The following is a 13,713-nucleotide window of genomic DNA, read 5'->3' as shown; positions in this document are numbered from 1 at the left end:
CCCAGTCTCTATTCAAGCCTAGTTAATTGTATCCAATTTGCAAATTAATTCCAATTCAGCAATCTCTTGCTGGAGTCTGTTTTTGAAGGATTTTTTTGTTGAAGTATTGCCACTTTTAGGTCTGTAATCGAGTGACCAGAGAGATTGAAGTGTTCTCCAACTGGTTTTTGAATGTTATAATTCTTGACGTCTGATTTGTGTCCATTTATTCTATTCTGTCCAGTTTGACCAATGTACATGGCAGAGGGGCATTGCTGGCACATGATGGCATATATCACATTGGTAGATGTGCAGGTGAACGAGCCTCTGATGGCGTGGCTGATGTGATTAGGTCCTATGATGGTGTCCCCTGAATAGATATGTGGACACAGTTGGCAACGGGCTTTGTTGCAAGGATAGGTTCCTGGGTTAGTGGTTCTGTTGTGTGGTGTGTGGTTGCTGGTGAGTATTTGCTTCATGTTGGGGGGATGTCTGTAAGCAAGGACTGGCCTGTCTCCCAAGATCTGTGAGAGTGATGGGTCGTCCTTCAGGATAGGTTGTAGACCCTCGATGATGCGTTGGAGAGGTTTTAGTTGGGGGCTGAAGGTGATGGCTAGTGGCTTTCTGTTATTTTCTTTGTTGGGCCTGTCCTGTAGTGGGTGACTTCTGGGTACTCTTCTGGCTCTGTCAATCTGTTTCTTCACTTCAGCAGGTGCGTATTGTAGTTGTAAGAATGCTTGATAGAGATCTTGTAGGTGTTTGTCTCTGTCTGAGGGGTTGGAGCAAATGCAGTTGTATCGTAGAGCTTGGCTATAGACAATGGATCATGTGGTGTGGTCTGGATGAAAGCTGGAGGCATGTAGGTAGGAATAGCGGTCAGTAGGTTTCTGGTATAGGGTGGTGTTTATGTGACCATCGCTTATTAGCACCGTAGTGTGCAGGAAGTGGATCTCTTGTGTGGACTGGACCAGGCTGAGGTTGATGGTGGGATGGAAATTGTTGAAATCCTGGTGGAATTCCTCAAGGGCTTCTTTTCCATGGGTCCAGATGATGAAGATGTCATCAATGTAGCGCAAGTAGAGTAGAGGCATTAGGGGACAAGAGCTGAGGAAGCGTTGTTCTAAGTCAGCCATAAAAATGTTGGCATACTGTGGGGCCATGCGGGTACCCATAGCAGTGCCACTGATTTGAAGGTATACATTCTCCCCAAATGTGAAATAGTTATGGGTGAGGACAAAGTCACAAAGTTCAGCCACCAGCTTTGCCGTGACATTATCGGGGATACTGTTCCTGATGGCTTGTAGTCCATCTTTGTGTGGAATGTTAGTGTAGAGGGCTTCTACATCCATAGTGGCCAGGATGGTGTTTTCAGAAAGATCACCGATGGATTGTAGTTTCCTCAGGAAGTCAGTGGTGCCTCAAAGACAGCTGGGAGTGCTGGTAGCATAGGGCCTGAGGAGGGAGTCTACATAGCCAGACAATCCTGCTGTCAGGGTGCCAATGCCTGAGATGATGGGGCATCCAGGATTTCCAGGTTTATGGATCTTGGGTAGCAGATAGAATACCCCAGGTCAGGATTCCAGGGGTGTGTCTGTGCGGATTTGTTCTTGTGCTTTTTCAGGGAGTTTCTTGAGCAAATGCTGTAGTTTCTTTTGCTAACCCTCAGTGGGATCAGAGGGTAATGGCTTGTAGAAAGTGGTGTTGGAGAGCTGCTGAGCAGCCTCTTGTTCATATTCCAACCTATTCATGATGACGACAGCATCTTCTTTGTCAGCCTTTTTGATTATGATGTCAGAGCTGTTTCTGAGGCTGTGGATGGCATTGTGTTCTACACGGCTGAGGTTATGGGGCAAGTGATGCTGCTTTTCCACAATTTCAGCCCGTGCACGTCGGCGGAAGCACTCTATGTAGAAGGCCAGTCTGTTGTTTCAACCTTCAGGAGGAGTCCACCCAGAATCCTTCTTTTTGTAGTCTTGGTAGGAAGGTCTCTGTGGGTTAGTATGTTGTTCAGAGGTGTGTTGGAAATATTCCTTGAGTTGGAGACGTCGAAAATAGGATTCTAGGTCACCACAGAACTGTATCATGTTCGTGGGGGTGGAGGGGCATAAGGAGAGGCCCCGAGATATGACAGATTCTTCTGCTGGGCTAAGGGTATAGTTGGATAGATTGACAATATTGCTGGGTGGGTTGAGGGAACCACTTTTGTGGCCCCTTGTGGCATGTAGTAGTTTAGATAGTTTAGTGTCCTTTCTCTTTTGTAGAGAAGCAAAGTGTGTCTTGTAAATGGCTTGTCTAGTTTTTGTAAAGTCCAGCCAGGAGGAAGGTTGTGTGGAAGGTTGGTTTTTTCTGAGAGTATCCAGTTTTGAGAGCTCATTCTTAATCATTCCCTGTTTGCTGTAGAGGATGTTGATCAGGTGGTTCCGCAGTTTCTTTGAGAGTGTGTGGCACAAGCTGTCAGCATAGTCTGTGTGGTATGTAGATTGTAATGGATTTTTTACCTTCAGTCCTTTTGGTATGATGTCCATCTGTTTGCATTTGGAATGGAAGATGATGTCTGTCTGTATCTGTACGAGTTTTTTCATGAAGTTGATAGATTTCCACTCCATACGGCTAAATTCAGTGCCTTGTATGATGACAGGTTTCAGAGTAGCAGCCATGTTAGTCTATATTTGCAAAAAGAAAAGGAGTACTTGGGCACGTTAGAGACTAACAAATTTATTTGAGCATAAGCTTTTGTGAGCTACAGCTCACTTCATCGGATGCATTCAGTGGAAAATACAGTGGGGAGATTTATATACATAGAGAACATGAAACAATGGGTGTTACCATACACACTGTAACGAGAGTGATCACTTAAGGTGAGCTATTACCAGCAGGAGAGCGGGTGGGCGGCGGGGGAACCTTTTGTAGTGATAATCAAGTAATCAAGGTGGGCCATTTCCAGCAGTTGACAAGAACGTCTGAGGAACAGTGGGGGGTGAGGGGGAATAAACATGGGGAAATAGTTTTACTTTGTGTAATGACCCATCCACTCCCAGTCTCTATTCAAGCCTAAGTTAATTGTATCCAATTTGCAAATTAATTCCAATTCAGCAATCTCTCGCTGGAGTCTGTTTTTGAAGTTTTTTGTTGAAGTATTGCCACTTTTAGGTCTGTAATCGAGTGACCAGAGAGATTGAAATGTTCTCCAACTGGTTTTTGAATGTTATAATTCTTGACGTCTGATTTGTGTCCATTTATTCTATTCTGTCCAGTTTGGCCAATGTACATGGAAGAGGGACATTGTTGGCACATGATGGCTTATATCACATTGGTAGATGTGCAGGTGAACGAGCCTCTGATGGCGTGGCTGATGTGAATAGGCCCTACGATGGTGTCCCCTGAATAGATATGTGGACACAGTTGGCAACAGACTTTGTTGCAAGGATAGGTTCCTGGGTTAGTGGTTCTGTTGTGTGGTGTGTGGTTGCTGGTGAGTATTTGCTTCAGATTGGGGGGCTGACTGTAAGCAAGGACTGGCCTGTCTCCCAAGATCTGTGAGAGTGATGGGTCGTCCTTCAGGATAGGTTGTAGACCTCCCACCCCCCACTGTTCCTCAGATGTTCTTGTCAACTGCTGGAAATGGCCCACCTTGATTACCACTACAAAAGGTTCTGCCCCCCCCGCCCCCCCGCTCGTAGCAACTCACATTAAGTGATCACTCTGGTTACAGTGTGTATGGTAACACCCACTGTTTCATGTTCTCTATGTATATAAATCTCCCCACTGTATTTTCCACTGAATGCATCTGATGAAGTGAGCTGTAGCTCACGAAAGCTTATGCTCAAATAAATTGGTTAGTCTCTCAGGTGCCACAAGTCCTCCTTTTCTTTTTACTACTATTACTACTAGTAGTAGTATACAGTAAATGCTATAGGAATGGGAGAAACAAAACATTTTCAGTTAAGGTTTAAGAAGACGACATTTTTGAAGAGATGAGACACAGAGTGTAACAAGGGACCTGAGGAAGTAAGCAAGCAAGACTTGAACAAAAGGACTCTCTGTATATGAAACTCTGAGGGAGCCAGGGGAAGAACAAAGGAGAAGAAACCACTCACCCAGGGTATCTACATGGCTGGCTCATGTCCAGCTGTTGCTAGATATGTAGGGAAATAGCAAATACATTCCCTTGCTTTCCTCCTATGCCTATTTTGACCCCTATGTGTGGAATTACCATGTAGGCCATGTCCCTGCACACCCACTTTTGCCCTTTACATGTTCTGTTGTGAAGGGTCACCATAATTTTATCTGTAGCATACATGGGGCTGTGGAGTCTCTCTGGGTGTTGTCTTTACTTTTTAGGTGAAACCGAAAGGCAGAATTTTGACTATGTTTGGCCCTGAGCCTCCAACATAAGATACCTCAGGGTCAGCCCTATGGGTAAGACTTCCATAAGAATGTTCAGTCTAATCTGAAATGAGTGTAACAATGAGATATAACAAACAGACAATAGGGTGGAGCGGGACACAAGTGTAATAATAAAAATATGTGGCTACATAGGTCACCTTATATCTATGAAATATCAACTGTCTCTCAACTACTGGCTCATCCGAAAGAACAGGGAACTCTACACAGAAGCCTGGCTGGGGAAAGGGACTGGAGTTCCTCAGCCTGGACACATAGCCAAAGGGATCAGAGACTACATCTAAGGGGGAATGCTCTCTGGGAAGGGAGGTCAGACCTCCACAACATACAAGAAGACCAGGATAAGGAGAAAGAAGGCAGGAAGGGTTGCCTAGCCTGAGGATGCTAACCAAATCAAGGGCTCATGAAAGGGTTGAGATCAGACTAAGGGGGCTGATGTATCAAAGATGTATAGCTCTCTTGTGCTTTCAAGAGTAAAAGTGACTGTGGTTAAGAAATTCCTTTGCTAATAGCAGGTAAGTATTATTGCAGTTTTACAGAAGAAAAAACTTGACACACACAGCAGCAGCTTTGAAAAGTATTTTGTTTAGGCACGTAAATGTGCTTTAAGGAAGCCTTTGGCCTGGGACTCAGGCCATCAGCTACTGCCCCCGTGGAAGTGATATTGAAAGGCATACAGGAACAATAGAGAGATGAGTTCTGCTTATTTGGGCTGCCAAGAAAACAATTCTTAAACTCTTGAGACCCATTTATTATCCAGACTCACTAACGGTCAGGAAATATATAATTTTCCTTATAGTATTTATTTTATGCTATTTTTTTCTCTCTCACTCATGCGCTCTCTTTTGTCATGTGGGAATAAGCCAAGATGAAAATCTCAGATTTTCCGTTTCCCTCGGTAGCCAGGCATGCTGTACTCCTCTACTCTAAATACTAACCAATGCCCTCTTCACTCTATAAAGTGTTTAGGGATACAGTTTGTAAGAAAGCTGTCATACAAACTAGGTGCCAGCTTCTGTAAACAGTTATGTATGTGCAGTGTTGTATTGGAAAAGAAAGGGCCTCCATGGAGGTGAGAGAACCAGCTTCCAAGAGAGGTCTTGGCTGTGGAAGTTCATGTTATGAATACCCATTACTGCTGCCACTAGGGTTCTGGGAGACGGTGATGGTATTTTGTTCCTTCAGATAAGAGGGTTGCAAACACCACTGCTATTGTTTCATGTTGATATTCTCTGTAGGCCTAGCTGCCTCATTGGTTGACATGATGCATATGCTGCCCTCCTGGAAATTTGTTGCCTCTTCTGTTTGAATTTAGTACGGTATTATGGCATTTCTTAGATCATGCCTCAGTGTATAATACCAGAGCACACAAAAATCAAACTCAAGGGGCAACAGAAGGCATCCAGGGGCTGCTCCTCTGCCACCAGCACCTCCTGAACATCCTGGCTTCAATTTTAACTAGCAGAGGGACTCCAACAGATGAATCTGTTGATCTAAGCTACTGGGCCGTAGGCTCTCTGCCAACCATGACTCACATCCTCAGAGCAATGGCATCTGTGTTCAAACCTGCTACTGCTTGCATGGGCTTCTAGAATCTGCAAACACTAGGGCCTCCTGGGATACTTCCCTGGAGATCAGTCCAAGCCTGTGTATGGGAGTAATTTGACCATTGGACTTCTTACTATATGTTCCATTCTATGCATCCAATGAAGTGGGCTGTAGCCCACGAAAGCTTATGCTCTAATAAATTCGTTAGTCTCTAAGGTGTCACAAGTCCTCCTGTTCTTTTTACAAACATGAATAAAGATATTTAAGCACATACAGCAAAAATTTGCGGGATGGGGGTCTAATGTTGTACTGTTGTTGAACAACATCTCGTGTTCTCATGAGCTGTAGCTGGAAAACGGACTGGATCTCTATTGTTTTACACACAGTGCTTAATATCTGCTTAATATATAGGTTCCAAAGTGCATTTTACAACTGAGAAACAGCATATTGATTTGGGACTTTACCAGGAGGATTTTCGTTCAATGCAGTAAATGAAGAAAAACATTTTGACAGTTAGGAGTTAAATCCAGATTGTTATGGTGTCTTTAGACCTATATCAATATTAAAAATGATAAATACATTTTACAATGTATAAACTCAGAAATAATGTCCATACTAAAACTAACTTGATTTTTGAATATTTCAAGATTTCAGAGTAAACAAAACCAGCAGAGTTTTCAATTAAAGAGTTTACCAAATTATATGTGAGTGAATACAACAGAATGGAAATGGCTTAATCAAACTGAGATTGCAGCATAATGCCACATATTACACACACGTATATTTTATAATATAATTACACCATGACCAATCCTTCAATATAATTTCTAATCCCATTACTACCTTAATTGAGTTGAATGTAGTTCAAATTAATAGCTGATCTTTTAGTGGTTACACATTTTAATTGTGATTATCAATTAACATTCTGTGATATACTATGTTCTTCAGAAAATCAGGGATAAAATTTATAATCCCATACCGAGCTTCATTTTAAGATACTAAGGACTTGATTAAATGAGCTAAGAAATTAGGAACAAGATTTAGAAGTATTCATGGAACATTCAAATCCTTCATTCATCTTTCATTAAAGTATGCAATAGGTGGATACTTCTGAGTGCTGAATGAAATGATATTTGTGTATGATTTATATATCAGTTTAATGCCTGATTCTGAGCTCTGTCCTTCAGAATGAAAGGCACTATACACATGTAAAATGATCATATTATTACTAGTCAGGAGTCTCAGGATTAAGTGTTTTAATTCTAATGGCTGATATTGTTTCTCCAAACTTGTGTCAGTGACAATGACACCTTGTCCTTGAGGCTCAGCTCCGCTCCCCACCCTTAGAATCATAGAATATCAGGGTTGGAAGAGACCTCAGGAGGTCATCTAGTCCAACCCCCTGCTCAAAGCAGGACCAACCCCAACTAAATCATGCCCGCAATCAATCTCTGGCTGCCTCCTGCCAATGGAGTGGCTGTGCTCCTCCATCGCTGCGCTGTGTGTGCAGCTAACTGAGAGGTGCTGCGACTCATCAGCACACATAGCACAGTGAGATAGCAATGGCTGGCAAGAGTGGGGCGCACAGCCACTACTGTGCCAACTGCATGCAGGAAGAGGTGATCAGATACTACCTGACACAACCTGAGCCCAAGAAAATTGGTTGTTTTCAGACCCAACCAGAACCCAGTGCTTGTAATCAGGTGTCATTGGGTTCTGGTTGGGTTGCAAGGCTCTAGTGCCTTATATTTGTATGAAACAGATTTCTGTACACACTGAGAGGAAGTATAATGGCTAAAATAGGAAACATCCAGAAATGAACACACTTACCATATTATGTGAATCTTTTGAATTTGTGAAACTGGACTGGAAATTTCGTTAGATCAGTTTTTCTTGTGACATGTCACATACTTACCAGGGGATAGCCGTGTTAGTCTGTATCCACAAAAACAACAAGGAGTCCGGTGGCACCTTAAAGACTAACAGATTTATTTGACCATAAGCTTTTGTGGGTGAAAACCCCACTTCTTCAGATGCGAAGTGGGGTTTTTACCCTCAAAAGCTTATGCTCAAATAAATCTGTTAGTCTTTAAGGTGCCACCGGACTCCTTGTTATACTTACTTACTACTTCCTGTCAGGCTAAATGCCATTAATAGTACAGTAGAATGAGCACAGAGTTCGAAGTCAAGGACTTCTGAATTCTCATCCTGACTCTGCCATAAATGCACATTCTTTGGCCTTTAGCACTTAACCTTTCTGCCTTTTTTTCCTCATCTTTAAAATGGAATAATAATGCATAGGGAAGGTGCTATGAGGATTAATTATCAGTAAATTTTATATACAGTGCTTTGATAACGTAAAGTGCTAAGTTTTATTATTATGACCCTTCTGCATTTCGTCTGAGCAAGAATCAAGAATTGCAGACGTATATGAAAATGAAAAATTGGTGGGGGGGGGGTGAAAATGTATCCAGTCTCTCTTGCATGTCAAAAACGTTCAGTTTAACTTGTGGACGAAGGGTCGGGGATGCTCTTATACTAGCAAAACTAGTTTGTCACCTCTAATTATAATGAATACACAACACTACAGTAATTCAAATCCTTCCTTTGCACTCTGGCTCTCTCTCACACAGGCACTTTTCTCCCTCTCCTTTTTCTCCTCCTGTCTCCTTGTCTTCTCTTCCTTCCTGACAGCTACTGTGAAGAATAATTGTTTACCCAACATGACATTTTACTCCTCATTTGAACCGCAATTCTTAATCTCAACACTATTGTCTTTAAACAAAGAAACTGTTGGAACTGTTTAAAAGTGGATAGAAATACATAAAGAAAGGCTCACTGACTCGTTATTTATAAGCTTGCAGTCGTGACTTCTCTGAGCTAGAAATGTGGGACATAGACTTAATTGTTGATTTGTGGTGAGGACAACTGAAAAGCTTCCTGGTCTATCAGAACAATAGTGCATTGTAAATGAGGATAATGTTGATGTGCTACAAGCTTCTGTGAGATGCCACAACAAAAAACTGTCTCTGTGGTTATTTTGTACTAAATTAGTTTCTATAACTCTTAGATTACATTACTGAGTTAAAGTAAGGTATTTAAAATGGCTTTTGTAGTTCAGTGTATTTATTTTAGTAAACAGATGAAAAAGTAAGCAGCACAAAAGATTCTATGATTCTAAGGATGGGGGAGCAGAGCTGAGCCTCAAGGACAAGGTGTCATTGTCACTGACACAAGTTTGGAGAAACATTATCAGCCATTAGAATTAAAACACTTACTCCTGAGACTCCTGACTAGTAATAATATGATCATTTTACATGTATATAGTGCCTTTCATTCTGAAGGACAGAGCTCAGAATCAGGCATTAAACGGATATATAAATCATACACAAATATCATTTCATTCAGCACAAAAGCAGGACTGGTTAAAGCAGAGCTGTACAAACAACAGTCTTCATAGAACCCATACAAATTTAGAGTGGGTTCTTGGATTCTCCTAATGTTTGTGACTATCAGCTCAGGCTCCGTACTGATACTGTTCAACCAGACTTCTCCCCAGTTACTTCTTCCCCAACCCTCTTAGGCATGGGCCCACCACCAGTCGCAGAGAGGATTTAGCCCTCCCTAAATCCCCTCACTGGCTGATGATTTGGTTCTAAAAGAACTAAATACATGTATCATGACCTAACAATGAATTAGGATGCACAAGAAAACAGTTAATAAGTAACTGAAGGGTGTAAATGCCAAGGAAGGAGAGGATTATTTAAAAATGAATTTAATCAGGAGCTGAGCTGGGTTAAGGCAATCCAAGGACCCAGGCATGTCCTGACATGCCCAAGTTGGGTCTCCCCCTTTCCCAGTGCCATGGCTATGTTTCTGCATAGCGGCGCTACCTCTCAGTGGGATGGAAATGGCTTGTGAATGATGAATTTTCAGCTACATTGGAAGTAGCTTTGAGTAAATGGATAATTTGGGTTAGTGGGATATCTGTGTCACCGACAGCCACATAACCTCTGGCTCATCCATAAAAGCTTAATGGTTAAATTAATAGCGAGGTGCTGCATTCATTGTAGGAATGAAAATCTTTCCAAACTTTGGATGTATTCAAGTATCATTCCTCTCTTATGTGGCTTCTCATGTATTTAGTTCTGTATCTGGTGTCTCCTACTGATCCTGCCCTTTGGCTCCCCCTCTGGCATTTCCCAAATCTCCTCTGAAATTGATGGTTAAATATTTTCATTGCTGCCAGCAGTGCTGATCTGGCTGAGATCCAGGGATGAAAAGCAATATATAAGTGCTAAAGATTGTTATTAGGAGCCAAGATTTTTAAAAATGGGTGCCTAATATAGGCAGCTAAATCCTGAGTAAGTGGCATGATTTTCAAAAGTGCTAAGCATTTAGCTACTTCTATTGGATTATTATTGTGAGAGAGGGGGACAGCTGGCAAAGAGTGAGGGAATGGACTGCTGAGAAGCTGGCAGGAAAAGGGCCTGCACAGGACACAGTGGTCTGTTCCTGGGGGAAGCACCATGAGGGGTTATATAAAGGTAAATAGGGGGTGGGAGAAGCAATGGACTTCTAAGGGAGGTTGTGCAATCCCCATCACTGGAGGTTTTTAAGACCAGGTTGAACTCATACCAGTCAGGGATGGTCTAGGTTTACTTAGCCCTGCCCCAGTGCAAGGTCCGGGACTTGTTGACCTCTCAAGGTCCTTTGCAGCTTTACATTTCCATGATTCTATATATTGTGCCAGGCTTGAAGAGTATCTTGGGGGAGGAGGAGAGTCCAAGTGTCAGGCTACCTGATAAAGGTCCAGCTAGTGGGGATGGAATGAGGAGCAAAGGGGCCTCTTGAAATGCTGCCGAAGTAACCAGCTGATTTTACTCCAGGCCTGCATTTCCTCAATGATAATACATAGTAGCAAAGCAAAAGAATAAATAATAATAAACATAGTATTTTTCTATTTATAAAATCATACATCACTGATGAGGCAAAGGACACAGTAGCTAACTACAGAGACCCCCCAGGGCCTTATGAAGCAGCTATGCAGATCTGTAATCTCTGTTCTTGATGAGATGAAATATTATTTTCAGGGCTTTTTCTATCACCAAATTCTTAATCCGCTCAAATCTGTAGAAGTTATCAGCATCTAAGCAACTGTTTAGAGTGCACCACCTTTCTGAAAGAGTTCAGAGACTTAGAGGCCCTACTTGATTGTGTCCAGTTCAAAGACAATAATTCACCAATTGCATAAAGAAGACATGCCAACACAATTTGTGGTTGCCTCATTAACTTGTCATGTTAACTGAAGAGAGTTTCTAAATTTTGCAAAGGAAAATTAACAGCCACAGACTTGCAAACAGAAATAAAGACAATATTAAATTATATTGAATTTATTCATAATATATAGAAGGCTACAGGGTTTATTCACATGTTTTCCTCCAAACTTGAGGTCTGATTCACCCACATGATAAATTCACCCCTAAATTACTGCTGACTTCAATGAGTCTTCACAAAAGAACCTTTGATAGCTTTTATGTACACTGGCTGTATTCAGCTGAACACCCATAAAAAATGTAGCATATGATCCAGCCTATATGTTCTATACTACTCTCAGTACCGAATGCTGCTTTTGTGAAACTTTATCCATCAATTCTGTGAAAGAAATGTAATAGCTCTGTTCTGAAGTGGCTCAATTTGCTGCCTCTCCTTTCTTAATAGAAGACTTTTCTTACACTCCCCACGCAGCTCTTTCTTTGAGTTAAAACACAAAAATTACCTGCTATCTGAAGCCCAATAACATGCTTCTTACGTCTCGAATTCTCACTTACTTCAAACTAATGTTAATAATTTATTCTATATCTTGACTTAGCACAAACGTAATTTAATAAGCCACAGAGAATTATGCAAGTAATTTAGTGAAAATCCCGTTTGAAGAATCTTGAATTTCTGTGCTTCTTGCAAGAAAGGTTTTTTTAGAGGGATCCATGTTTTATTAATTCAGTTCTACAGCAGAAAGAGCAGAAATCCTGTGAAGATCATGTTACATAGTACTACCACAACTCATTGCTGCTGAGAGCACATCATGCTTACATTATATTATTACAGAATTTATAGCATTCACTGATAAAAACTATACTTAAAGTTGAGAAGGCCATATTGGTTTAAGCCCATTCAATCATAACTTTCTCAAAATGTTTGTTTTTGGACTGAAGCTTCAAACTTTTCATAGAATATCAGGGTTGGAAGGGACCTCAGAAGATCATCTAGTCCAACCCGCTACTGAAAGCAGGACCAATCCTGAATTTTTGCCCCAGATCCCTAAATGGCCCACTCAAGGATTGAATGCATAACCCTGGATTTAGTAGGCCAACGCTCAAACCACTGAGCTATCCCTCCCCCCAACAAAGGAGAAAATCCATTATTGCATTGACTGGGAATCAAACCCAGGTCAACTGCTTGGAAGGCAGCTATGCTCACCACTATACCACCAATGCATTTTCATGTCAGCCAAAGCTTAAGTGACATCAGTTTAGCCATTTTTGAATTAAGGAATTGTGAATGAAATACACATTTCTCTGCTTATTAAAAAAATCTTGCAACTTTATCTATCAAACAAAACACATAGTAGAATATAAAAGTTCCAAATGTTTGTATTCCACATTGAGGAATGAGGAATCCAAATGTTTGTATTCCACATTGAGGAATCCTTCCTAAACTGCGGGGGAGCAGGGGGGGAGGTGGTGTGAATCATTCTAAAAGTTAAAGCTTTACAATTATTTATTTGCACATGCACAGTTCTCATGAACAGAACTCAGTTCACGACTAAGTGCTGATATAGTGTGTTTACTGTACATATGCTAAGACGACCATAGAGTGTCTGGCATACACAGCTGATTGAATTTTTCACTTTACCTCTTCAGTACTGATACTTATGTAAGAGTGTGACAAAGCAAAATCTTCCTTGTCAACATGGAGAGCTCAGCATGCAGCATAAATATATCTTTCTTGTTTTCTTTTAAGATATTAGATTAAAACAAATGCTAAAATGACTTTATGATTGAGAAATTAAAAGCCAGGATATTCAAAAGTTTGGATTTTTAGAGTATCGTACAAAGGTGTCAGCCAAATTCTGCATTCAGTCATTGTGGAGTACATCCAGAGAACTTCATCTGAAGTCAATGGAGATTGAACACAGAGATCTAAGGATGAGTACTGGGAGGAGTTTGCATCACCTGTACTGTAGTAACTCCAAAATAAAATAAGTTCTCCATAAAATCCCTTTTGGGTGATACTTCCTGCAGTGTCTACTCTACACAGTAGTCTCCAGCTATAGCACCGATGGCCTCCCGGTAACACTGTGGGAATGTCAGCCATCCCAGGATGTCTAACCAGGTATCAAGCTTTGAGAATGTCAACCGAGTCTTACCAGGTATCAAGGTTTGTCTTTTAGTTAAAAAGTGGATGTAAATTGTGGGAAGCGTTACTGAAAGGAATGCTTTAAGAGACCAATCCTCTAATCCTGGTTTACTCCAGACTCCTTGGGTCTCTAAGATCATCTCGACTGAACACCAGTTGGCATATCCCCACTACTAACAATTTTTCTTTTCTGTTTTTTTCTCAGTTAGGATATTTATTTTGGAAAGTTCCAGAACCTTATTTATTTGGATTACAGATATCTCTCCTTCAGCAACAGAATATATTTGTGATTGCTAAAGCAATAATGTAAAATATGGGTATGTACTCTGAGTTGTTTAAACCTGAGTATAGTGACTTCTCAGA

At 41.2% G+C, this 13,713-nt stretch overlaps 1 protein-coding gene and 1 non-coding gene across 2 annotated transcripts in view; both read right to left on the bottom strand.

Moving 5' to 3' along the window:
* GABBR2 (gamma-aminobutyric acid type B receptor subunit 2) overlaps positions 1-13,713 on the bottom strand; it is an 813,006-nt gene that overhangs the window by 305,267 nt on the left and 494,026 nt on the right. The gene's annotated exons all lie outside the window — the stretch shown is intronic.
* TRNAG-UCC (transfer RNA glycine (anticodon UCC)) lies at positions 12,357-12,428 on the bottom strand. The gene has a single exon. It is a non-coding gene; the product is annotated as a tRNA-Gly (tRNA).

The sequence above is a fragment of the Natator depressus genome, chromosome 2 (genome assembly GCF_965152275.1).
Source record: "Natator depressus isolate rNatDep1 chromosome 2, rNatDep2.hap1, whole genome shotgun sequence".
Taxonomy (NCBI): domain Eukaryota; kingdom Metazoa; phylum Chordata; order Testudines; family Cheloniidae; genus Natator; species Natator depressus.
The sequence above is the reverse complement of the archived record's forward strand: the minus strand, read 5'-3'. Positions and strand labels throughout refer to the sequence as shown.